Genomic DNA, 26,664 nt, shown 5'->3' on the forward strand with positions numbered 1-26,664 from the left:
ATCATGCATGAAAGTTTCCTAAAAATTCCTGAACGGCTGCAGATGTTGGGGAAAAGCACGTGATATTTTAGAAATTTAGGGGGAAAAAGGAGGATGGTATTTTTATGTAAAGCCTTCACCCAGTGTTGAAAAATATAATTGTTATTTAGATCTTGTTATTCCTCCAGTACATAGGAATTGTGTAAAGTGTTACAGCAGCTATATATGTTTCAACTGTGTGCCAAAGATTAGGATAAAGATAGTGGTTGTTTTTCCTAAGTGAGATAACTTTCTTCTTCCCCCTACCCAAATTCTTTTCTGAAGTTGCTGGCATTTGGGTCAAGGTTTTATGAAAAGCCACATTTTAGAACACTGGCACAAAAAAAGGAGTTTTAAGCTGGTTTGCATAGTTCTTTTTTTGTTTTAGAATAAACATAGAGCACTTATATTTTTTACTTTATAGGAACTCCACAAGTTAAGGTCCCATTGTTCTTTTGCTGTGATTGTTGTTACTATTGATGTTGCTGTTTTCTGTCTTTGCTGGTTCTTTCTAATCTACCATTTGTCATTATTGGCATATGATCATCTCAGGGTCACAAGATGGCTGCTGTAAAACCAAATATCATATTCTCACAAAACAAGGAGGAAGCAGAAAAAGAGCCCAAATGGTCATTTTCCTAATGCCTATTTATCTTTTCTCAGAGAAAAATATCATTCTCATAAGCACAATAACAGCCTTCCCTTAATTACTCATTTGCCAAAACAGACTGATATGACCATTCGTAAGACAATTCATGGCAAAGAGGGATATGATAATGATTGTCTTAGCCTAACAAGGATTTATCCACTCAAGCTGAATGCTTCACTCCTCAAAAAAGTCATAAAGCTCTATGAGCAAGGAAGAACTACTAAGTGACTGTTAAGTAAACCATCAGAATTGTTTGTCCAAGACCATACGATTCTTTCTTTCCACTGGAAATGGAATTCATTGCCTTAGGTCTTTTTCAATAGTGTACTATTACTGTTGGGGCTGGCTCTGTGCTTGAAAACCAGCTGAAAACCAGTTATAACCTGTTACAAGTGCTATATCTGTTTGCAGTTAAGAAATGCAGAATTCAAAGTGATCTCCTAGCTTGTAAGCCAACTGAGATTCACTGTCCCTCTTCTATAAAAAAAATGAGCTAATGTGTCCAGAAACTAACTCTAGTAAAGTGGGGTTTATTAACATTACCCTTTCTTATGAGTTTCGTCAAATTATTTTGGTTGTTAACATGGTGATAATTAAAAGTCAAGGTAAATTTTAAATATTAAGAATTCTGATGTATTGAGCTTGAATTATGCCACCATGCTTATGTAAAAATGAAAGTGGCACCATGGTTACACTGAGAAAAGTTTCTCAGTTGTAACCATTTTGATTTCTTCTTTCCTGTGACCTCCTTCCCTGTTGTCTTGAAGCACAGCAAAAGGATACTGCATGTCTTCTTACTGTAGTGCTGAGGTTATTGAAGTTATATAAAACACATCTCAGTCTCTTGTTTCTTGGAAGGAAAGTCCTGCTAGTTGACTGACAATTCTAAGCAGGGAGAATTAAGAGAAATGTGTTTCATGTTTTGCACACAAATGAAGAATTTGTATAATCACGACTTCACAGCTGTGATCTCAAAAAAGAAGGAATTTCTCTCTTTCTATTTTTCTTGCAATTAACGTAAGAACACTCTAAATCTCTAAGTTTCTGAAGCGTTAGTAGAGATGGTCTAGTAAAGATGTAGTTGTAATGTTTTACCCATTTAGCATGTGTTTATTTTTCCTTATGTACTCCAAGGTGACATATTTGTTCAGCTCAGTGATATTACAGCTAAAACAATCATTCATTAGTAAAAGGAGAAGCAATCTCAACCTAACAAATCAGAAGTGTTTCTTATTATTTTATACTGAGTTGAATATTTGACTCTTAACACTTTTTGCTACATACAAAACACAAGTCTCTTGAAGGGTTCCTCATAAGTGCATTATACAAGGATTTAGTATGTCCTAAGCACTTAAAGATTTGACATTCAACTGTAGTAGTATCCATGTTGGTTACTTTTCTTACGAGCCCCATGATGAGTTGGAGAAACACTGAAAGAATTAAGAGTATCAGGTTCTATTAAATTGTTACATGTATCTTGCTTAAGTTTGTGCTCATTTATTTATATCCAACTACATAAAGCAAATTTGGAGGAAAAAAAAGAATAATAAATAAATAAGAATGAGGTCTCCAAATATTGTCAGACGAAGATGTCCTCCATATATTAAATTATAAACCAGAATGTCTAAAACACTATACCATTAAATCACAGGTACAGTCAGTTCTGTATATCCAACGGTTCCATAACCTGCAGATATGGAAGCCCGACTGTACTACACCATTTTACATACGGGACTTGAGCATCCGAGGATTTTCGGATCCATGGGGAGTCCTAAAACCAATCCCCCTGCAGATACCAAGGGACCATTGTATATGCTTATATCTGCATTTTTTACGTCTGAAAAAATATGTGCTAAATTATTACTGGTGGTAACATCTGAGTAGGGGGCAAAATTGCCTTCCACTTCATACACTTCTCTGACTGCATTTTTTGCATTCAGCTTACATTAGCTTACATTACTATTGTAAACAGAACAATTTAAACATGCTCTGCCTCTTGGGGTTGGCAACTCACCTGCACATGAGGTAGCCAGTCCTGTTGAAACCATGGGTACAGTGGACACCAAGAAGTCTGTCTAGAAAACAGGGAATATGGAATTAAGTAAGCGAAGTAGATACACTAAAAACGAGTTATACAATTTTCTGAAGAGTAGCCTTTATTAGTTACCACAACACTACCACTATCCTGAAAAGGAAAAACTCTGAAGAAAAGAGTGTTTTTGCAGGAACGTACTATAAAGAATTAACTACTATACAGTCAAAATTCATTGTCTCTGGGAAATTTTGCATAGCCTCCAATCAGATGCAATAGTGTGGACTGGAGAATGCCCATCAGGAACTGATCTGACTATAGAAAAAGGGAGTGGAAAAAAAAAACAGGCTATCAGAAGAACAGAATTTGTTTTTGAGTGAAACAAATGGAATGCCTTCACTTTTAATGCTCAATATTAAAAAGAACAAACGGTTTCTGAAGGGCTCTTGGGGTCCCCAAAGCACTTCCATTCCTTCTCTCCTTCACTGCTCCTCACACGCCACGGGTCTATGTGCCTGGGGAGTTCTCGGGTTAAGTAGCACCGTTCTTATTTCACAATGAAAAAGTAAGGCTTGAGAACGTAAGCCCAAGCTGCAGAGCAGGCAAACAGAAAAAAGACTAGAATCGAGTCTCAGATTTTTCCAACGATGCCACAGTATTTTGTGGTCCAGGACTTAAAAAAAATTATATGAGAGAGTAAATAAAAAACAACAACATGTAGCTGATCTCTGCAAAAGCTATGTCTGTGACTAGGTGGTGTCTGGCATTCGTCATCTCCTGCCTGGAATACTACCGCCCTACAATTCTAACAATCTCTTCTATTTCAACTGATCCTCCACATGGAAGATGTTCTCTCTCTAAAATATAAACTTGGCTGGATTGCTCTGTTGCTTAAAAATCTGTTGTAGCAATGCAACTTCCCTAACACGAAGCGTCTGCAACTTCTCCAGAGTCTCTGCCCCTGCCGTCAGTTCGGCATCGGCTACTGGTACCCCTTTCCAGACACTCATGGGTAGTGCCTACCTTTACCAACATTCTAGCACGACTATGTTACCTGGAGTTACGGACCACAGCCAGATCTCCACTTCAGCTGCTTCCTATCCAGGTGTTCTTGAGTGGGACATCACAGCAAGCACTGAAAAGAATTCTTCTTCACTCGGAGACTTTACTCTGGCACTCACTGACCGGCATACAGCTGCTTCCTCCATGTTTCTGGCAGCCCAGTATGATAAAACTTCAGACGCCAATAACATGGTCCCTCTACATCCATCGCTTTCTGCCAGCCTTGCTCAGGGAACACCATCTCAGATTCCAAATCAGGGGCAGAGCCACCTGTCACTTACCTACCAGGAAGGAAGCCAGGTATATTACTATAACCAAGGCACACTGGGGTCTTTACTGTATGGAGAACTTGGCTCCTGCCCGCAATCCTATGGCTCTGTGTCATACACAGGAAGTAGGGCCTCTGTGCAACCAGAAATGGGAATGGGACTGAAGGAGATTCAGCCCACAAATATCCGACCACCAGCTTCCACCTCTGCAATCTGCCACCCTGTGTCTGCTCAACGCATCACAGAAACAAGTTTTCAAGGTGAGTACACAAACGGCAGAGAAAGTTGAAGAATGAGGTCGGCATTCAAAAATGGGGTCAAATCGACAGCTGGGAAGGGGTGTAGAGACAGGTAGAATTTAGATCCTGAGCCTTTAATAACCACTACCTTCTCTCAGTGCTCTCTGTTTTTAGACTCTATGTAAGAACACCTAGGGCTTCCCTGGTGGCGCCGTGGTTAAGAATCCGCCTGCCAATGCAATGCGGGGGACACGGGTTCGAGCCCTGGTCTGGGAAGATCCCACATGCCGTGGAGCAACTAAGCCCATGTGCCACAACGACTGACCCTGCATCCTAGAGCCCGTGAGCCGCAACTACCGAAGCCCACGCGCCTAGAGCGCATGCTCCGCAACAAGAGACGCCACCGCGAGGAGAAGCCCGCACACCACAACCAAGAGTAGACCCCGCTAGCCGCCAACTAGAGAAAGCCCGTGCACAGCAATGAGAGACGCAGTGCAGCCAAAAAAATAAATACGTAGAATAAATAAGTTCAAACAATAAATAAATACATAAACATAAATTACAAAAAAAAGAACACCTAATGCAGGTGGGAAGGTGGGAGGGCCACCGTAGAGGTCATCTATGCTACATGTCCAAGAACCCCGAGAGCACACCAATCGGTACCACACTTTTCACTGCTGTAGCCGATCATTCCCCCTGTACTACCACACTGTAGCACTCCCTTCCCTCATCTACTGCTATAGTCTCTTTGGAAGGTGTTTCAGAACTCTTGTTATGAGAGTGCCAGTTGAACTGTCCTCACTTCCTTCATTTATACCAGGATTGAAGACCTTGTGGTCCGAGATCCTGTCCAGAGAGCAAGCAGGCTAAGACTCTGTCTTTGTTGATGTATTTCATCAAAAAGGGCTCTACCCCCTCTCCTACTTCATGGTGTGAAGTGTTCTTAGCCTCTCGGGAAAGTGGGGAGAATGGAAAGGACCCTATATGAGAATGCTAGGCTCTGTAAAACATTTCAGGTTTTTAAAAATAAGACTCATTTTGTATTGGACTTACAACAGTCCTATGAAATACAAAGAAAGCCGAGAATCAGTGACAGGAAAGGATCACCAGTAAGAATTACAGCAGTCACCGCTTACCTCGTAGCATAGGGCACTGTCCATGATCCTTAAGAAGAGTTAGTAGAAATGCCTTGCCCATCTTGCCCCTGAACCCCTTGAAAGGTACACGACTGCTGTGTTGGTGTTTAGGGGGAGCATCTCACTTACCAGGGACTGACTTCTCCCTTGATTCCTCTGTAGTGATGGAGACTTCCCCGCTGATGAAAAATTCCCTGGGATTGCAACCTCCAAGCCAGACAGCTTTCCTATGGAATGACAGAGAACTTGTCAAGGTGAAACACCAGTCTGCGGGAGAAAGGGAGGAAGAGAATGATGGAAATCGTTTCTGGGAAACTATTCTTACATTATGTGTTGTTTGTTCCCGGTAAATAAACTGAAATCTTCTTAACAGTAAAACAAAATCTAAACCACTAAAGCCAATAATACAGGAGTATAACTTTTGAAAAAAATTTCTTTGGCTGCGCAGCATGTGGGATCTTAGCTCCCCAACCAGGGATTGAACCCACGCCTGCTGCATTGGAAGCGCAGAGTCTTCACCACGGGACCACCGGGGAAGTCCCAGGACTATCACTTTTAAAGGAGAAGGTACAAACCCCTCGGTTCTATGAACTGGAGATTTTTAGTAAGAAGTCAATATATTTGTTGTTAGGCTCATTTTATGTTAGGCTGTCTCCCTGCACAGGATGCAGGCGCCTTGAGGATGGAAGTCATATCCCTCTATAGTACGTCCCTCTTCTTTCTGCTTTGCAGTTTGCTGCTCCACTTGCTCAACCCCACCTAGTAATAACCTATACTTCCCTTGTTCCTGTTTTCCCATCTGGAAAACAGACAAAAGGCAACCAAACAACGCAAAGGTCTCAACAAATAAGGGATATCCAAAACCAGAGATGGCCAGAACTTCTGTACCCCTGATGAAATAGTCCTCATACAAAACCTGATAATCAAATTCCTTAATGCTAGGAATCACAGTGAAAAATAGTATCTGAACTGACTTCTGTCAGATGAGTGAGAACTAAGGTTAATTCAGTGTATCTGAAGCATAGAAAGTGAGGGCAAAAGTGGCACAAGATGGGGCTAGAGAAGCAGAGAGGATTCTAGACCACGCAGAGTCTTAAAGGCCAACAGTGTGTTTTCTATTCTCAAAACAATGCTTGTGAGCGATGTTTATGAGCAACGTTCCAACTTGCTTTGAAGGTTTCTTGTGTGAAGAGTGGATTGGAAGGAAACAAGATATATGGACACCAGTTAGGACCTAATCGCAACAGACAGGCAAGTTCAGTATTAGGAAGTTGAGGAAGAGCTGGCTGACAGATTCCAAAGAAATTCAGGAGATGAACTGAAGCGGGCTTAATGGGGTAGGAGATGGAGGAAAGGAAGGTCTTAGGGAATTCAAGGGTTTACTGCACACATGAGCAAAGTCTCAAAATTAATCATTTGAACGTACAGAGGCGGATCTCCCAAATGACACCGGTTAGGAAGCAACGGTACGCCCTTTAGAATTCCTAGAGACAACACAAATCAACTGTTTCGATGGAAAATTCGGCGGGACTCTTGATTTCCATGGGAATACAGAGAAAAGAGACACTGATCTGGCTTGCAGGTATATTTAGGAAGTTGTTAGCCGGACATCACCTACTAGTATCATGTAAGTAGGCCGTCCGAAGTAGGAAGCTTAGGGGAAAAACCTGGAGGAAAACTTAAAAGCTTAAGCCACACCTCTACACTACACCACCTTTCACAATTTCTTCTCAGATAAGCATCATCCCCATCAGTGAAGAAACTCGTTCGTACCTCATAATAGGAAAAACAGGCCTAAAGATTCAATGTGTGTCTTGGGAGGTCCCATCTATGCGATATCTTCCTGGGACCAGAAAAGGCCCCAGGAAGATCCATCTCTGCACCCCTGAAAGCTTACCACCAAGGAAAATGACTAGGTCCATAGATTGCCTCCCTCAAACCAGCTTACCTCACACATAGATCATTAGCAACTCCGCCCTTACTCACATTATCACAGTCACAAGAGTGGTTAGGGAGAAAAGCACTAACCAGGGGAACTAAAACAGAGGCAATCCAGGCCAAGCTGGGCTGGTGGCAGATATCTTGCTCCTTACGCTCGGGTGCATAATGCGACTCACCACAGTGCCTTTTTCACAGACCCTTTTGAACGTTTCTCCACAGAATCCAACAGCTCAAGTTAGTTCATGACGCTTCAAGGTCAACAATCGTCAAGAGAAAAACATGCAATATGTCTTACAATGTTGGATTCCTTACAAACAGGACAAGGAGATAACCATGTAGACAAAACCAGAGCATTTGAAAACATCTGTATTCTACAAACACACCAGTGAATGCTATAAATAAGGTACTATGACATAAAACAAAATGAAAACTAGATGTGAGACTGTTCTCTTCAGTGTACAGACTTCATGGCAGTTGCTGCACACTATCTAGCTACTTAGATCTTTAACTCTCTGTTCTGTTAATACCAAATGAGGCCCAAGTGTGTCAACCTGTTTCCCACAGAAACCAAAAAGTCTACATGCATCTCTTTTCTCCTGTGCCCTTTCACCTTACCTGCTCCCAATTCTCCACCAACGTCCTCCTCTTTCTCTAATTATTCTCCTCTTCATTTTGCTTGGCCTTGCCCCCAAGCATGCAAGACAGAGAGTCCTAGAGGTCCAAGATTCTAGAGTGGCTGTTTGCAAGGCGGAGGAGATTACAGTAACTGCCACACTGTATATACTTCTGTGCAAAGAAAAAGGGACAGTGTTCAGAATGTCTCTCACATATAACAAGAGCTGGAGATGGCAGGATACCTGTGTGGCCCAAGGAACTAGAGCTAGCAAATTATGGGCCAAACAATTGCAACCAAAGGCTGGAAGAGGAAAGGTCTGCAACCAGCTCTGTCTCCTAGCTCTCTGGTATTTGCTGCCAACGGGCAGAGTCTATTTCGTGAAGCATCAAGCACTGAAAAGAAGACTCCTGCTGCTGGAAGGTGACAGGAAGTAACGTCCAATGCAAGATCAAGGCTTGTCCTCGAAGCAATGCCCATAATGGAAGAAAAAAAAAAAAGAGAAAGCGGAAGAGAAATGTTAAGTCGCAAGTCCAACCTGGCCCCCAGCCTAGCCCAGCCCAAGGAAGGTAGGAGTCAAGGAGAAGAAACTAAAAGAGAAGAGCCTTGGACCACAACATTCTCCACAAGGTACACTCAACAAACTTCACCCTACTCTTGAACCAAGTTACAAAGAGAGCTTCTTAATCCCTACTTTGGCTCCTTAAAAGCTGCTATCAGTTCACTCATTAGACACATATGATTTCAGAACAACTGTAATAGTTCAAACTAGATGGCTCTTTCCTTCCTAAGGATTATTAATTAAAGAAGATCTATATAGCTCTAAGTATATGATACATAAAATAGAATACTCTGTAGAATATAAGTAACTCTTAGTTCAGTGTATTAATGAACGTCTGTAAGAAATGTTGCAATGATTTCCCTAATGGAAGAGCCTGGGGGAGGTAAATCTGTCTTCTAGGATTTCCTCCCCAGAGCTCAGAAACTCAGGTGTTGTTTTAGCTCTCCTACACTCTCTTCACCCAAGCCCGCCTTCCTGTTGGGGATCGGACCTCCCTATTGGCTCTCTCATACCTTTCAACTGCCTGCTTTGTGACATCACTCTCCTACCAAACCTACTACCACTTGGTAGAGTCTTGGGGTTTCCGTGGAGCTGTTTGGACCAGTAACCAGTGACCTCTGTACTGGACACGTGCGCCGTTCAGCTGCAGCCACTCAGACATCCTCTAGTGTTGTCTCCTCATCCCTTGTACCTGCAGTGGATGCTTCCTCTTCTCTGACCATGTCAGGTAAGAAAAGAAACTTTGGAAAGTTTTGCGTTCGATTTCTTTTGCCCCTAAATTGAGTAGGAGATTCAAAATAGCATGGAATAATGAGGGAAAGTATTGAACTACACGTCTGGAGACCTAATTTCACTTTTGACTTTGACGTTTACTATCTGTGTGACTTTGGACAAATCACTGGCTGTCTCACAAAGCCTGTTGCTTTCCTTAACTGTTACGTTAGGATACCACGTTGGGTTGATCACTCTGATCCCCTTCTTTTCCAGTATTGAGCCTTAAAGGGTACCCATGTAGAAAACGAAATCAGACACTTCTCAAGAGTGTTTCAACAGAAACATAGAAAAGCCAGGGGACATAGAAAACTAGCAATATATACCAAGATGTTTCATCTCTAATGGTCTCCCTCCACTAGGATTTCGACTAGTTGAAAAGAGAGAATAGGGAGAGAGGATGGAGAGTACTGGGCTCTACAGGGAGGCACAGAGTCGAGCGTAAGGAAGTTTAGGATGGTTTTCATTAGCACAGGCCAACAGGCACCAAGAGATGGGAGAAAATGTAAGAATGAAGAGGGAAAGCATAGAGGAGCTCTCAAGAAAAACGGAGTTTGCAATGGAATGCTGATGGGAACCAAAGATTTTCAATTAAAGCAGAAACAGCACAGAGGGAAACCTGCTCAGAGCAGGGCAAAACCAAGTTGATGGTAGCAAACCCTTACATTAACAGACTAAGAAGGAAAGTAAGGCCAGAACAGGGGATCACCAGGAAAGGCAGCTTATCAGAAAAGTCATACTCCGTTTTCTTTCTTTTATTGCCTCTCTGAATACAGTTGGCCACTTGACAGTTTTGAATATAAACATTTTAGAAATACGTTTTAGAAATGATGCCTCCTATAAACAAGCAACCACAGTGGTTATCTAGGGGGCTGCTTTTCAGTGTTTTATTCTTTCTAATTTTTAAACTAGGTAGACATTTCACCAATTCAACATTTTAAGTGATATCTTCTAAATTGAATCAGAAGGACTATTTTCCTTGGTGTGATATGTAGGTTCTAAGGCAAGGCTGCTTTTCATTTTTACAGTTATTTCCTTCCTAACACAGAGAGCACATTGATCAACAGCCATCGTTCGCTTGTAGAGCTTAGCTACCGAAGAAGAAGAAGAAAAAGTCAAGCCCCACATCTCTAATTCCCCCCCCCACTTAGGGAATTCCCTGGCGGTCCAGTGCTTAGGACTCGGTGCTTTCACGGCCAGGGCCACGCGGCGCGGCCAAAGAAACAAAACAAACAAACATCCACGTTTATCGAAAACCATATTGTGGAGTCCTGTGGATTTTCTTACATTTGAAAATCTTTTTTAATTGGATTCTAGGCATGATGGTTTTTTGAGGTTTTGGGATGCCATCTTCTTGGATGCTGAAGATGATTCTAATCTAAGTTCTAGGATAAATCCAAAAACCTTCCTGATACATTTTAAGCTTCCTTTCTGCTTATTATATAAGCTATATTCATTGAAATATATATTTCTCCTAGGCTTAATACCTCTTACTTGCTGGGTAAAAATATGAAGGAGCACAATAATGAAACTCTTTTACACTTATTATTTTGCTGTCTGCTTCGTACCGGTTTTCATTGAAATACTTGTCTATATGTGTTGTGGCTACCTATACATGCACATTTATTGCATTCTGTTGCTTGTTATGCATTTTTTACTGACATACCTTCTCTGTCTGTATGCATTGGCTAGGAATTCATTCACCTCTATCACCTCCATCGTGTTTTCTGGTTAATAGTATTCACTAAAATAGAGTGGGCAAAATTCACTTTCATAATATTGCATGGATAGTACAGAATGCCATTTGTTAGTAAATTCATTAGGCTTCGATACTTGCCACATACCCCAGTTTTCATTAATATCTATGGATTTCTTTTTCGTTAACGTAATATGCTTGTCATGATTTTTCTTTGTCTTTCTAGAACTTATTGTATCTTCCTCCATATAAATCATACGCAATAGATCAGCTTATTCATCTATTAATTATTACTGCTATTATTATTGGTGGTGGTGTTATAACCACTTTATAGGTGAGGAATCTGAAGTAATCAGATAACTTTTCCCTTTCCAAAAGCACTTAAGAAATCCACTTTCGGGTAATCATTTTGAGGTAGGATGAGAAACCAGGCTTGAAGAGGGCAAAAATGACTCTTTCAATTCACCAGTTGGACTGAGCTGTACGTCACCTCTAGGTAATAGCGTGGGAACTGCACAAGCAAAGGGAGACACTGAAGACGACCATGGTAATAGCCGTACTGTTTTCTAATGGACAAAAAAAATGCCTATATTATAAGTTCTATTTCTCCTGCTTTCTGGCAGTATCATGCTCAGAGTGGAGTCCTGGCAAGGAAGTCAGGATACTTAGGTTCTGAAACCTGGTAATGATACTAACATAATGAGAGAACTTGAACAAGTCAACCCGACCTCTCTGAGCCTCAGTTTCCTTACTCACGAAATGAGACTGAGAACATCGAAGTTCTCTAAGGGCCTCCTAGTTCTAAAATGCTTCCAGTCTAGGAAATAGCATAGAAGTCAATACGAGTGCAGGCTGAAGGGAAAGACAGGGCAGGGAGAAGGTTGCTTCCAGCCTAGAGAACAATCTCTGAACCACACCACTTGGCTCTTCTGCCCGTCTGTGCCCAAGATGGGAGCACAGGCAGTGAATAGAGAAGAGTGGAAAACTGCTCAGTCCTTACAGCCATCATTAACTGTCTGATTTTGGGTTTCTCAGGAAGTAGTGATAGTAGAGGTGTCCTGATAGCAAGAACCTTCAGATGATGCCGTTCCTCAAACGTAGTGAGAATTTCTCAACCTCCCTGAGTTTTTCATGACCCTCTTGTTCTTACAGAAAATTTCCAACATCCATCTCTACTTGGAACTCTAAATTCTCTGCAGCATTCTCCTCCTGTGGTGAGCAATGCAACTTCCCTAACACGAAGTGTCTGCAACTTCTCCAGAGTCTCTGCCCCTGCCGTCAGTTCGGCATCGGCTACCGGTACCCCTTTCCAGACACTCATGGGTAGTGCCTACCTTTACCAACATTCTAGCACGACTATGTTATCTGGAGTTACTGACCACAGCCAGATCTCCACTTCAGCTGCTTCCTATCCAGGTGTTCTTGAGTGGGACATCACAGCAAGCACTGAAAAGAATTCTTCTTCACTCGGAGACTTTACTCTGGCACTCACTGACCGCCACACAGCTGCCTCCTCCATGTTTCTGGCAGCCCAGTATGATAAAACTTCAGACGCCAAGAACATGGTCCCTCTACATCCATCGCTTTCTGCCAGCCTTGCTCAGGGAACACCATCTCAGATTCCAAATCAGGGGCAGAGCCGCCTGTCACTTCCCTGCCAGGACGGAAGCCAGGTATATTACTATAACCAAGGCACACTGGGGTCTTTACTGTATGGAGAACTTGGCTCCTGCCCGCAATCCTACGGCTCGGCGTCATACACAGGAAGTCGGGCCTCTGGGCAACCAGAAATGGGAATGGGACTGAAGGAGATTCAGCCCACAAATATCCGACCACCAGCTTCCACCTCTGCAGTCTGCCACCCTGTGTCTGCTCAACGCATCACAGAAACAAGTTTTCAAGGTGAGTATAACAAACGCCAGAGAAAGTTGAAGAATGAGGTCGGCATTCAAAAATGGGGTCAAATCGACAGCTGGGAAGGGGTGTAGAGGCAGGTAGAATTTAGATCCTGAGCCTTTAATAACCACTACCTTCGCTCAGTGCCCTCTGTTTTTAGACTCTATATGAGAACACCTAGGGCTTCCCTGGTGGCGCCGTGGTTAAGAATCCGCCTGCCAATGCAATGCGGGGGACACGGGTTCGAGCCCTGGTCTGCGAAGATCCCACATGCCGTGCAGCAACTAAGCGCATGTGCCACAACGACGGAGCCTGCATTCTAGAGCCCGTGAGCCTCAACTACCGAAGCCCACGTGCCTACAGCCCATGCTCCGCAACAAGAGAAGCCACCGCGATGAGAAGCCCGCACACCGCAACCGAGAGTAGCCCCCGCTAGCCGCCAACTAGAGAAAGCCCGTGCACAGCAATGAGAGACCCAGTGCAGCCAAAAACATAAATACGTAGAATAAATAAGTTCAAACAGTAAATAAATACATAAACATAAATTACAAAAAAAAGAACACCTAATGCAGGTGGGAAGGTGGGAGGGCCACTGTAGAGGTCATCTATGCTACATGTACAAGAACGCCGAGAGCACACCAATCGGTACCACACTTTTCACTGCTGTAGCCGATCGTTCCCCCTGTACTGCCACACTGTAGCACTCCCTTCCCTCATCTACTGCTATAGTCTCTTCGGAAGGTGTTTCAGAACTCTTGTTATGTGAGTGCCAGTTGAACTGTCCTCACTTCCTTCATTTATACCAGGATTGAAGACCTTGTGGTCCGAGATCCTGTCCAGAGAGCAAGCAGGCTAAGACTCTGTCTTTGTTGATGTGTTTCATCAGCAAGGGCTCTACCCCCTCTCCTAGTTCATGGTGTGACGTGTTCTTGGCCTCTCGGGAAAGTGGGGAGAATGGAAAGGACCCTATATGAGAATGCTAGGCTTTGTAAAACATTTCAGGTTTTTAAAAATAAGACTCATTTTGTATTGGACTTATAACAGTCCTATGAAATACAAAGCGAGCCGAGAATCAGCGACAGGAAAGGCTCACCAGTAAGAATTACAACAGTCACCGCTTACCTCGTAGCATAGGGCACTGTCCATGATCCTTAAGAAGAGTTAGTAGAAATGCCTTGCCCATCTTGCCCCTGAACCCCTTGAAAGGTACACGACTGCTGTGTTGGTGTTTAGGGGGAGCATCTCACTTACCAGGGACTGACTTCTCCCTTGATCCCTTTGTAGGGATGGAGACCTCCCCCCTGGTGATGAAAAATTCCCTGGGATTGCAACCTCCAAGCCAGACGTTTTGTGTGACACAAAGTCAAGAACTCCCCAAGTCCTGCAGTAGCAGAAACAGCCACATACTTGAGAGTAACCCACCATCTGAACTTGGGGACATTTCAGTGACAGCTCCAGTCCAGAGTGCCAGGCGTCTCCTGGCCCTGCCTCCAGCTCCAAGCCAGGGACAAATAGAGAGTAAGCACGTGGATGATATCAAAACCAAGCTTTCAAAGCCTCTGGATGCCTACCAGATCCCAACAGAGAAACAAGATCCTCCACTACTCCCTTTAGGAATCCCTGATATTCACCAGCCGCTGGCCTGCACCGATCCCCTCAGCCAAGAGGAGCAGCCTGGTTCTGAAAATGCTGATCTGGGAGAGAACAGCCGGAGTCGTCAGGACCTAGGGACACTTGAAAATGGGATTGAACCTAGCAGTGGTCTTGCAGACATTACTACACTGGCGGAGGATATTCACCTTCCCCAGCTCTTTAATCCTTTGAAAGATCTTGATCAATCCCAAGGTCCCAACGTGATCAAAGCTAAAGACACCAGAGCCATTAAGGTGAATCAGGTGCAGGAAAAGCCAAGTGTCATAAAGGTTCCCTCTGATCAACCCAGGAAGAACAAACAGAAAGCCTCTGAGCCTATCAGTGGCGCTCCCAAGGCCAAAATCCAGCCAAAGAATCCAGAGTGCCTGTTAGGGGGAGAAGTGGTTACATGCCACGCTGCAGTCAGTGACAGGGCTCCTGTGAACACGGCCAAGCACTCTCAAGGCAAACCTCAGAAAGCTGCATCCAGAAAGATCAGCAAAACTAAGAGCCACGGGCAGGAAAAGACCAAAAGGACCAGAGGGAGAAACAAGGCTGAGGAGAACAAGCAGTCAGGGAACAAAGTCAAGGCAGAAGAGAAGCCAGCAATCCCCCACACGAAGCGAAAGGAACACCAAACTGAGCTTCTCCAACAGAGCTTTCAAAAGCCTCGAACCTCCCTTGGCGTGCGCATGCTGGAGTCTGTGAAGGTTCTTCATGCGCTGGGGAAGAAGAATGAGACGAAAACTGGGCTCTCTTCCTGTCGGCTCTTGGGAAAGTCAAGCAACCCCAAAGACCCCCAGCCACCCCCAGCTATCCAGCCATGGCGGCATACCCCACGTGAGGGGAAGGGTCCTGAGAAAACGCAAGTCCAAGCCCAGAAACCAGACAGCAGTGCTGAAACAGAGTGTCCGTCTCCAGCCCAGTATGAGCGGCCTCCTCCTGGGAAGGTCAAGTTGATACCTCTGCCTTTTTCTGCCTGGGACAAGCCTCAAGCTCGACCCGCTCCTCGGAGGCCACAGTCTCTGGCCTCACATCGGCCTGCTGGGGCTTACCGTGCCCAGCCTGGTTCTACTGACTCAGCTCAACCTGCTGCAGCCAATTCATCCCAGCCAGCTCCTGCCTCTTTGCCAGGCCCCGCCAAACCAGCTCAGCCAACTGTGACCAACCCAACCCAACCGGCTTGGCCCAACCATACCCAGCCTCGTGTCCCTCAGTCTGCTGCTCCTAGGCCTGCACCCTCCAAAACTTCATCTGGCGCTCCTCTCCAGCGGGGGAGCCTGTTCCCCCTGCTGTGAATAAGCGCCAGTCCCCACCCAAGCTCCAAACCCAATTTCTACTCCAAGACTTCAGCAAGCAACGAGTTCCATGGAGGGAACCCAACGTGCCTGAGCCAGTCATGTCAAAGCCCATCGAACAAGAGCAGAGGCCAGAGCGAGAGGCCATGAAGAGGCGGGCTCAACAACAACGGGAGAATGCTGCCAGATACACCTCTTCGGGCAAGCTGCAATTTTTCACCGAGAGGGAAAACGAAATGGAAATTGCCGACTACTACGGATACGTCAAGTGAGAGCTGCTAGGATTCTTGGTGCCACCTTGGCTACCAGCTGTTCTTCCATACACAGGTAAGACAGGTATAGAACTGAATAAGTAAATGGAATACAATTAATAGACGAGTAACAAACCTTTCGAATTTTCAGATGCTGCTAACTGGGGCGTGAGAAAGGAAGGACTGAAAGTTGGATGGGAGAATGAAGGAAAGGGGTAAAAACTGAGCAAAGAGGAAGGAACTTGGCCCAGGGCTAGGAAGGCCAAAAGAGACGTATGGATTTAGGAAAGGAAGCAGGAGCGAGGATGAAATGGCAGAAGTAAAAAGCAGGGTCAGAGGTCTGGGTTGAAAGAACACAATTGGAGTAGAGTTGAAGGTGACAGAAGATGAGTCTAGGTTTACTAGGAGAAATAGAAAAAGTCTCTCGGGGACGCTGGCCTTAAGTCTCACAACCACCAGATAGGTATTTCAGAAAACAAGAGGTTCAGGACACATCTCTGAAAGGTCTGAGTTGCCTTATTCAGGTGTGACTGTAGTGGGGGAATAGGGAAATCTACCAGAGAAGTGGCTAGGGCTCAGAGTTATCCTAGGGGCAGCTGACGACAGGGGCAGAGCCAAGGGAACTGCTGGATCAGGAGGCCCACGAACAAAGCAGGGGCATAGCCGCCTGTCACTTCCCTGCCAGGAAGGAAGCCAGGTATATTACTATAACCAAGGCACACTGGGGTCTTTACTGTATGGAGAACTTGGCTCCTGCCCGCAATCCTACGGCTCGGCGTCACACACAGGAAGTAGGGCCTCTGGGCAACCAGAAATGGGAATGGGACTGAAGGAGATTCAGCCCACAAATATCCGACCACCAGCTTCCACCTCTGCAGTCTGCCACCCTGTGTCTGCTCAACGCATCACAGAAACAAGTTTTCAAGGTGAGTATACAGACGGCAGAGAAAAGTTGAACAATGAGGTCAGCATTCAAAAATGGGGTCAAATCGACAGCTGGGAAGGGGTGTAGAGACAGGTAGAATTTAGATCCTGAGCCTTTAATAACCACTACCTTCTCTCAGTGCTCTCTGTTTTTAGACTCTATATGAGAACACCTAGGGCTTCCCTGGTGGCGCCTGCCAATGCAGGGGACACGGGTTCGAGCCCTGGTCTGCGAAGATCCCACATGCCGTGCAGCAACTAAGCGCATGTGCCACAACGACGGAGCCTGCATTCTAGAGCCCGTGAGCCTCAACTACCGAAGCCCACGTGCCTACAGCCCATGCTCCGCAACAAGAGAAGCCACCGCGATGAGAAGCCCGCACACCGCAACCGAGAGTAGCCCCCGCTAGCCGCCAACTAGAGAAAGCCCGTGCACAGCAATGAGAGACCCAGTGCAGCCAAAAACATAAATACGTAGAATAAATAAGTTCAAACAGTAAATAAATACATAAACATAAATTACAAAAAAAAGAACACCTAATGCAGGTGGGAAGGTGGGAGGGCCACTGTAGAGGTCATCTATGCTACATGTACAAGAACGCCGAGAGCACACCAATCGGTACCACACTTTTCACTGCTGTAGCCGATCGTTCCCCCTGTACTGCCACACTGTAGCACTCCCTTCCCTCATCTACTGCTATAGTCTCTTCGGAAGGTGTTTCAGAACTCTTGTTATGTGAGTGCCAGTTGAACTGTCCTCACTTCCTTCATTTATACCAGGATTGAAGACCTTGTGGTCCGAGATCCTGTCCAGAGAGCAAGCAGGCTAAGACTCTGTCTTTGTTGATGTATTTCATCAGCAAGGGCTCTACCCCCTCTCCTAGTTCATGGTGTGACGTGTTCTTGGCCTCTCGGGAAAGTGGGGAGAATGGAAAGGACCCTATATGAGAATGCTAGGCTTTGTAAAACATTTCAGGTTTTTAAAAATAAGACTCATTTTGTATTGGACTTATAACAGTCCTATGAAATACAAAGCGAGCCGAGAATCAGCGACAGGAAAGGCTCACCAGTAAGAATTACAACAGTCACCGCTTACCTCGTAGCATAGGGCACTGTCCATGATCCTTAAGAAGAGTTAGTAGAAATGCCTTGCCCATCTTGCCCCTGAACCCCTTGAAAGGTACACGACTGCTGTGTTGGTGTTTAGGGGGAGCATCTCACTTACCAGGGACTGACTTCTCCCTTGATCCCTTTGTAGGGATGGAGACCTCCCCCCTGGTGATGAAAAATTCCCTGGGATTGCAACCTCCAAGCCAGACGTTTTGTGTGACACAAAGTCAAGAACTCCCCAAGTCCTGCAGTAGCAGAAACAGCCACATACTTGAGAGTAACCCACCATCTGAACTTGGGGACATTTCAGTGACAGCTCCAGTCCAGAGTGCCAGGCGTCTCCTGGCCCTGCCTCCAGCTCCAAGCCAGGGACAAATAGAGAGTAAGCACGTGGATGATATCAAAACCAAGCTTTCAAAGCCTCTGGATGCCTACCAGATCCCAACAGAGAACCAAGATCCTCCACTACTCCCTTTAGGAATCCCTGATATTCACCAGCCGCTGGCCTGCACCGATCCCCTCAGCCAAGAGGAGCAGCCTGGTTCTGAAAATGCTGATCTGGGAGAGAACAGCCGGAGTCGTCAGGACCTAGGGACACTTGAAAATGGGATTGAACCTAGCAGTGGTCTTGCAGACATTACTACACTGGCGGAGGATATTCACCTTCCCCAGCTCTTTAATCCTTTGAAAGATCTTGATCAATCCCAAGGTCCCAACGTGATCAAAGCTAAAGACACCAGAGCCATTAAGGTGAATCAGGTGCAGGAAAAGCCAAGTGTCATAAAGGTTCCCTCTGATCAACCCAGGAAGAACAAACAGAAAGCCTCTGAGCCTATCAGTGGCGCTCCCAAGGCCAAAATCCAGCCAAAGAATCCAGAGTGCCTGTTAGGGGGAGAAGTGGTTACATGCCACGCTGCAGTCAGTGACAGGGCTCCTGTGAACACGGCCAAGCACTCTCAAGGCAAACCTCAGAAAGCTGCATCCAGAAAGATCAGCAAAACTAAGAGCCACGGGCAGGAAAAGACCAAAAGGACCAGAGGGAGAAACAAGGCTGAGGAGAACAAGCAGTCAGGGAACAAAGTCAAGGCAGAAGAGAAGCCAGCAATCCCCCACACGAAGCGAAAGGAACACCAAACTGAGCTTCTCCAACAGAGCTTTCAAAAGCCTCGAACCTCCCTTGGCGTGCGCATGCTGGAGTCTGTGAAGGTTCTTCATGCGCTGGGGAAGAAGAATGAGACGAAAACTGGGCTCTCTTCCTGTCGGCTCTTGGGAAAGTCAAGCAACCCCAAAGACCCCCAGCCACCCCCAGCTATCCAGCCATGGCGGCATACCCCACGTGAGGGGAAGGGTCCTGAGAAAACGCAAGTCCAAGCCCAGAAACCAGACAGCAGTGCTGAAACAGAGTGTCCGTCTCCAGCCCAGTATGAGCGGCCTCCTCCTGGGAAGGTCAAGTTGATACCTCTGCCTTTTTCTGCCTGGGACAAGCCTCAAGCTCGACCCGCTCCTCGGAGGCCACAGTCTCTGGCCTCACATCGGCCTGCTGGGGCTTACCGTGCCCAGCCTGGTTCTACTGACTCAGCTCAACCTGCTGCAGCCAATTCATCCCAGCCAGCTCCTGCCTCTTTGCCAGGCCCCGCCAAACCAGCTCAGCCAACTGTGACCAACCCAACCCAACCGGCTTGGCCCAACCATACCCAGCCTCGTGTCCCTCAGTCTGCTGCTCCTAGGCCTGCACCCTCCAAAACTTCATCTGGCGCTCCTCTCCAGCGGGGGAGCCTGTTCCCCCTGCTGTGAATAAGCGCCAGTCCCCACCCAAGCTCCAAACCCAATTTCTACTCCAAGACTTCAGCAAGCAACGAGTTCCATGGAGGGAACCCAACGTGCCTGAGCCAGTCATGTCAAAGCCCATCGAACAAGAGCAGAGGCCAGAGCGAGAGGCCATGAAGAGGCGGGCTCAACAACAACGGGAGAATGCTGCCAGATACACCTCTTCGGGCAAGCTGCAATTTTTCACCGAGAGGGAAAACGAAATGGAAATTGCCGACTACTACGGATACGTCAAGTGAGAGCTGCTAGGATTCTTGGTGCCACCTTGGCTACCAGCTGTTCTTCCATACACAGGTAAGACAGGTATAGAACTGAATAAGTAAATGGAATACAATTAATAGACGAGTAACAAACCTTTCGAATTTTCAGATGCTGCTAACTGGGGCGTGAGAAAGGAAGGACTGAAAGTTGGATGGGAGAATGAAGGAAAGGGGTAAAAACTGAGCAAAGAGGAAGGAACTTGGCCCAGGGCTAGGAAGGCCAAAAGAGACGTATGGATTTAGGAAAGGAAGCAGGAGCGAGGATGAAATGGCAGAAGTAAAAAGCAGGGTCAGAGGTCTGGGTTGAAAGAACACAATTGGAGTAGAGTTGAAGGTGACAGAAGATGAGTCTAGGTTTACTAGGAGAAATAGAAAAAGTCTCTCGGGGACGCTGGCCTTAAGTCTCACAACCACCAGATAGGTATTTCAGAAAACAAGAGGTTCAGGACACATCTCTGAAAGGTCTGAGTTGCCTTATTCAGGTGTGACTGTAGTGGGGGAATAGGGAAATCTACCAGAGAAGTGGCTAGGGCTCAGAGTTATCCTAGGGGCAGCTGACGACAGGGGCAGAGCCAAGGGAACTGCTGGATCAGGAGGCCCACGAACAAAGCAGGGGCATAGCCGCCTGTCACTTCCCTGCCAGGAAGGAAGCCAGGTATATTACTATAACCAAGGCACACTGGGGTCTTTACTGTATGGAGAACTTGGCTCCTGCCCGCAATCCTACGGCTCGGCGTCACACACAGGAAGTAGGGCCTCTGGGCAACCAGAAATGGGAATGGGACTGAAGGAGATTCAGCCCACAAATATCCGACCACCAGCTTCCGCCTCTGCAATCTGCCACCCTGTGTCTGCTCAACGCATCACAGAAACAAGTTTTCAAGGTGAGTATACAGACGGCAGAGAAAAGTTGAACAATGAGGTCAGCATTCAAAAATGGGGTCAAATCGACAGCTGGGAAGGGGTGTAGAGACAGGTAGAATTTAGATCCTGAGCCTTTAATAACCACTACCTTCTCTCAGTGCTCTCTGTTTTTAGACTCTATATGAGAACACCTAGGGCTTCCCTGGTGGCGCCTGCCAATGCAGGGGACACGGGTTCGAGCCCTGGTCTGCGAAGATCCCACATGCCGTGCAGCAACTAAGCGCATGTGCCACAACGACGGAGCCTGCATTCTAGAGCCCGTGAGCCTCAACTACCGAAGCCCACGTGCCTACAGCCCATGCTCCGCAACAAGAGAAGCCACCGCGATGAGATGCCCGCACACCGCAACCGAGAGTAGCCCCCGCTAGCCGCCAACTAGAGAAAGCCCGTGCACAGCAATGAGAGACCCAGTGCAGCCAAAAAAATAAATACGTAGAATAAATAAGTTCAAACAGTAAATAAATACATAAACATAAATTACAAAAAAAAACAACACCTAATGCAGGTGGGAAGGTGGGAGGGCCACTGTAGAGGTCATCTATGCTACATGTACAAGAACCCCGAGAGCACACCAATCGGTACCACACTTTTCACTGCTGTAGCCGATCATTCCCCCTGTACTGCCACACTGTAGCACTCCCTTCCCTCATCTACTGCTATAGTCTCTTTGGAAGGTGTTTCCGAACTCTTGTTATCAGAGTGCCAGTTGAACTGTCCTCACTTCCTTCATTTATACCAGGATTGAAGACCTTGTGGTCCGAGATCCTGTCCAGAGAGCAAGCAGGCTAAGGCTCTGTCTTTGTTGATGTATTTCATCAGAAAGGGCTCTACCCCCTCTCCTAGTTCATGGTGTGAAGTGTTCTTGGCCTCTCGGGAAAGTGGGGAGAATGGAAAGGACCCTATATGAGAATGCTAGGCTCTGTAAAACATTTCAGGTTTTTAAAAATAAGACTCATTTTGTATTGGACTGACAACAGTCCTATGAAATACAAAGAAGGCCGAGAATCAGTGACAGGAAAGGATCACCAGTAAGAACTACAGCAGTCACCGCTTACCTCGTAGCATAGGGCACTGTCCGTGATCCTTAAGAAGAGTTAGTAGAAATGCCTTGCCCATCTTGCCCCTGAACCCCTTGAAAGGTACACGACTGCTGTGTTGGTGTTTAGGGGGAGCATCTCACTTACCAGGGACTGACTTCTCCCTTGATTCCTCTGTAGTGATGGAGACTTCCCCGCTGATGAAAAATTCCCTGGGATTGCAACCTCCAAGCCAGACAGCTTTCCTATGGAATGACAGAGAACTTGTCAAGGTGAAACACCAGTCTGCGGGAGAAAGGGAAGAAGAGAATGATGGAAATCGTTTCTGGGAAACTATTTTTACATTATGTGTTGTTTGTTCCCGGTAAATAAACTGAAATCTTCTTAACAGTACAACAAAATCTAAACCACTAAAGCCAACAATACAGGAGTATAACGTTCGACAAAAATTTCTTTGGCTGCGCAGCATGTGGGATCTTAGCTCCCCAACCAGGGATTGAACCCACGCCTGCTGCATTGGAAGCGCAGAGTCTTCACCACGGGACCACCGGGGAAGTCCCAGGACTATCACTTTTAAAGGAGAAGGTACAAACCCCTCGGTTCTATGAACTGGAGATTTTTAGTAAGAAGTCAATATATTTGTTGTTAGGCACATTTTATGTTAGGCTGTCTCCCTGCACAGGATGCAGGCGCCTTGAGAATGGAAGTCATATCCCTCTATAGTACGTCCCTCTTCTTTCTGCTTTGCAGTTTGCTGCTCCACTTGTTCAACCCCACCTAGTAATAACCTATACTTCCCTTGTTCCTGTTTTCCCATCTGGAAAACAGACAAAAGGCAACCAAACAACGCAAAGGTCTCAACAAATAAGGGATATCCAAAACCAGAGATGGCCAGAACTTCTGTACCCCTGATGAAATAGTCCTCATACAAAACCTGATAATCAAATTCCTTAATGCTAGGAATCACAGTGAAAAATAGTATCTGAACTGACTTCTGTCAGATGAGTGAGAACTAAGGTTAATTCAGTGTATCTGAAGCATAGAAAGTGAGGGCAAAAGTGGCACAAGATGGGGCTAGAGAAGCAGAGAGGATTCTAGACCACGCAGAGTCTTAAAGGCCAACAGTGTGTTTTCTATTCTCAAAACAATGCTTGTGAGCGATGTTTATGAGCAACGTTCCAACTTGCTTTGAAGGTTTCTTGTGTGAAGAGTGGATTGGAAGGAAACAAGATATATGGACACCAGTTAGGACCTAATCGCAACAGACAGGCAAGTTCAGTATTAGGAAGTTGAGGAAGAGCTGGCTGACAGATTCCAAAGAAATTCAGGAGATGAACTGAAGCGGGCTTAATGGGGTAGGAGATGGAGGAAAGGAAGGTCTTAGGGAATTCAAGGGTTTACTGCACACATGAGCAAAGTCTCAAAATTAATCATTTGAACGTACAGAGGCGGATCTCCCAAATGACACCGGTTAGGAAGCAACGGTACGCCCTTTAGAATTCCTAGAGACAACACAAATCAACTGTTTCGATGGAAAATTCGGCGGGACTCTTGATTTCCATGGGAATACAGAGAAAAGAGACACTGATCTGGCTTGCAGGTATATTTAGGAAGTTGTTAGCCGGACATCACCTACTAGTATCATGTAAGTAGGCCGTCCGAAGTAGGAAGCTTAGGGGAAAAACCTGGAGGAAAACTTAAAAGCTTAAGCCACACCTCTACACTACACCACCTTTCACAATTTCTTCTCAGATAAGCATCATCCCCATCAGTGAAGAAACTCGTTCGTACCTCATAATAGGAAAAACAGGCCTAAAGATTCAATGTGTGTCTTGGGAGGTCCCATCTATGCGATATCTTCCTGGGACCAGAAAAGGCCCCAGGAAGATCCATCTCTGCACCCCTGAAAGCTTACCACCAAGGAAAATGACTAGGTCCATAGATTTCCTCCCTCAAACCAGCTTACCTCACACATAGATCATTAGCAACTCCGCCCTTACTCACATTATCACAGTCACAAGAGTGGTTAGGGAGAAAAGCACTAACCAGGGGAACTAAAACAGAGGCAATCCAGGCCAAGCTGGGCTGGTGGCAGATATCTTGCTCCTTACGCTCGGGTGCATAATGCGACTCACCACAGTGCCTTTTTCACAGACCCTTTTGAACGTTTCTCCACAGAATCCAACAGCTCAAGTTAGTTCATGACGCTTCAAGGTCAACAATCGTCAAGAGAAAAACATGCAATATGTCTTACAATGTTGGATTCCTTACAAACAGGACAAGGAGATAACCATGTAGACAAAACCAGAGCATTTGAAAACATCTGTATTCTACAAACACACCAGTGAATGCTATAAATAAGGTACTATGACATAAAACAAAATGAAAACTAGATGTGAGACTGTTCTCTTCAGTGTACAGACTTCATGGCAGTTGCTGCACACTATCTAGCTACTTAGATCTTTAACTCTCTGTTCTGTTAATACCAAATGAGGCCCAAGTGTGTCAACCTGTTTCCCACAGAAACCAAAAAGTCTACATGCATCTCTTTTCTCCTGTGCCCTTTCACCTTACCTGCTCCCAATTCTCCACCAACGTCCTCCTCTTTCTCTAATTATTCTCCTCTTCATTTTGCTTGGCCTTGCCCCCAAGCATGCAAGACAGAGAGTCCTAGAGGTCCAAGATTCTAGAGTGGCTGTTTGCAAGGCGGAGGAGATTACAGTAACTGCCACACTGTATATACTTCTGTGCAAAGAAAAAGGGACAGTGTTCAGAATGTCTCTCACATATAACAAGAGCTGGAGATGGCAGGATACCTGTGTGGCCCAAGGAACTAGAGCTAGCAAATTATGGGCCAAACAATTGCAACCAAAGGCTGGAAGAGGAAAGGTCTGCAACCAGCTCTGTCTCCTAGCTCTCTGGTATTTGCTGCCAACGGGCAGAGTCTATTTCGTGAAGCATCAAGCACTGAAAAGAAGACTCCTGCTGCTGGAAGGTGACAGGAAGTAACGTCCAATGCAAGATCAAGGCTTGTCCTCGAAGCAATGCCCATAATGGAAGAAAAAAAAAAAAGAGAAAGCGGAAGAGAAATGTTAAGTCGCAAGTCCAACCTGGCCCCCAGCCTAGCCCAGCCCAAGGAAGGTAGGAGTCAAGGAGAAGAAACTAAAAGAGAAGAGCCTTGGACCACAACATTCTCCACAAGGTACACTCAACAAACTTCACCCTACTCTTGAACCAAGTTACAAAAAGAGCTTCTTAATCCCTACTTTGGCTCCTTAAAAGCTGCTATCAGTTCACTCATTAGACACATATGATTTCAGAACAACTGTAATAGTTCAAACTAGATGGCTCTTTCCTTCCTAAGGATTATTAATTAAAGAAGATCTATATAGCTCTAAGTATATGATACATAAAATAGAATACTCTGTAGAATATAAGTAACTCTTAGTTCAGTGTATTAATGAACGTCTGTAAGAAATGTGGCAATGATTTCCCTAATGGAAGAGCCTGGGGGAGGTAAATCTGTCTTCTAGGATTTCCTCCCCAGAGCTCAGAAACTCAGGTGTTGTTTTAGCTCTCCTACACTCTCTTCACCCAAGCCCGCCTTCCTGTTGGGGATCGGACCTCCCTATTGGCTCTCTCATACCTTTCAACTGCCTGCTTTGTGACATCACTCTCCTACCAAACCTACTACCACTTGGTAGAGTCTTGGGGTTTCCGTGGAGCTGTTTGGACCAGTAACCAGTGACCTCTGTACTGGACACGTGCGCCGTTCAGCTGCAGCCACTCGGACATCCTCTAGTGTTGTCTCCTCATCCCTGGTACCTGCAGTGGATGCTTCCTCTTCTCTGACCATGTCAGGTAAGAAAAGAAACTTTGGAAAGTTTTGCGTTCGATTTCTTTTGCCCCTAAATTGAGTAGGAGATTCAAAATAGCATGGAATAATGAGGGAAAGTATTGAACTACACGTCTGGAGACCTAATTTCACTTTTGACTTTGACGTTTACTATCTGTGTGACTTTGGACAAATCACTGGCTGTCTCACAAAGCCTGTTGCTTTCCTTAACTGTTACGTTAGGATACCACGTTGGGTTGATCACTCTGATCCCCTTCTTTTCCAGTATTGAGCCTTAAAGGGTACCCATGTAGAAAACGAAATCAGACACTTCTCAAGAGTGTTTCAACAGAAACATAGAAAAGTCAGGGGACATAGAAAACTAGCAATATATACCAAGATGTTTCATCTCTAATGGTCTCCCTCCACTAGGATTTCGACTAGTTGAAAAGAGAGAATAGGGAGAGAGGATGGAGAGTACTGGGCTCTACAGGGAGGCACAGAGTCGAGCGTAAGGAAGTTTAGGATGGTTTTCATTAGCACAGGCCAACAGGCACCAAGAGATGGGAGAAAATGTAAGAATGAAGAGGGAAAGCATAGAGGAGCTCTCAAGAAAAACGGAGTTTGCAATGGAATGCTGATGGGAACCAAAGATTTTCAATTAAAGCAGAAACAGCACAGA

The 26,664-nt window shown here is 45.5% G+C and overlaps 1 protein-coding gene and 1 pseudogene across 5 annotated transcripts in view; one reads left to right on the forward strand and one right to left on the reverse strand.

The window, feature by feature from the left end:
* Nucleotides 1-26,664, reverse strand: part of LOC309621411 (uncharacterized protein) — a 402,030-nt gene that overhangs the window by 3,580 nt on the left and 371,786 nt on the right. Inside the window, exons 9-11 of one of the 4 annotated variants that reach the window (XR_014239992.1) lie at nt 2,923-3,014; nt 2,682-2,742; nt 1,211-1,552 (exon numbers count right to left, since the gene is read on the reverse strand). The gene's annotated coding sequence lies outside the window, so the exon portion shown is untranslated. Of the gene's footprint in view, nt 1-1,210; nt 1,553-2,076; nt 2,098-2,681; nt 2,743-2,922; nt 3,015-26,664 lie in introns of those variants that run through there. The other 3 variants (XR_014239995.1, XR_014239993.1, XR_014239994.1) reach the window with 3 other exon arrangements.
* LOC309621409 (uncharacterized protein C2orf78 pseudogene) overlaps nt 1-26,664 on the forward strand; it is a 33,559-nt pseudogene that overhangs the window by 765 nt on the left and 6,130 nt on the right. Inside the window, exon 2 of the transcript in view lies at nt 19,117-19,620. The product of the transcript in view is annotated as an uncharacterized protein C2orf78 pseudogene (transcript). The remainder of the gene's footprint in view (nt 1-19,116; nt 19,621-26,664) is intronic.

This window comes from Balaenoptera borealis (genome assembly GCF_965194805.1).
Source record: "Balaenoptera borealis genome assembly, contig: HAP1_SCAFFOLD_419, whole genome shotgun sequence".
Classification (NCBI taxonomy): domain Eukaryota; kingdom Metazoa; phylum Chordata; class Mammalia; order Artiodactyla; family Balaenopteridae; genus Balaenoptera; species Balaenoptera borealis.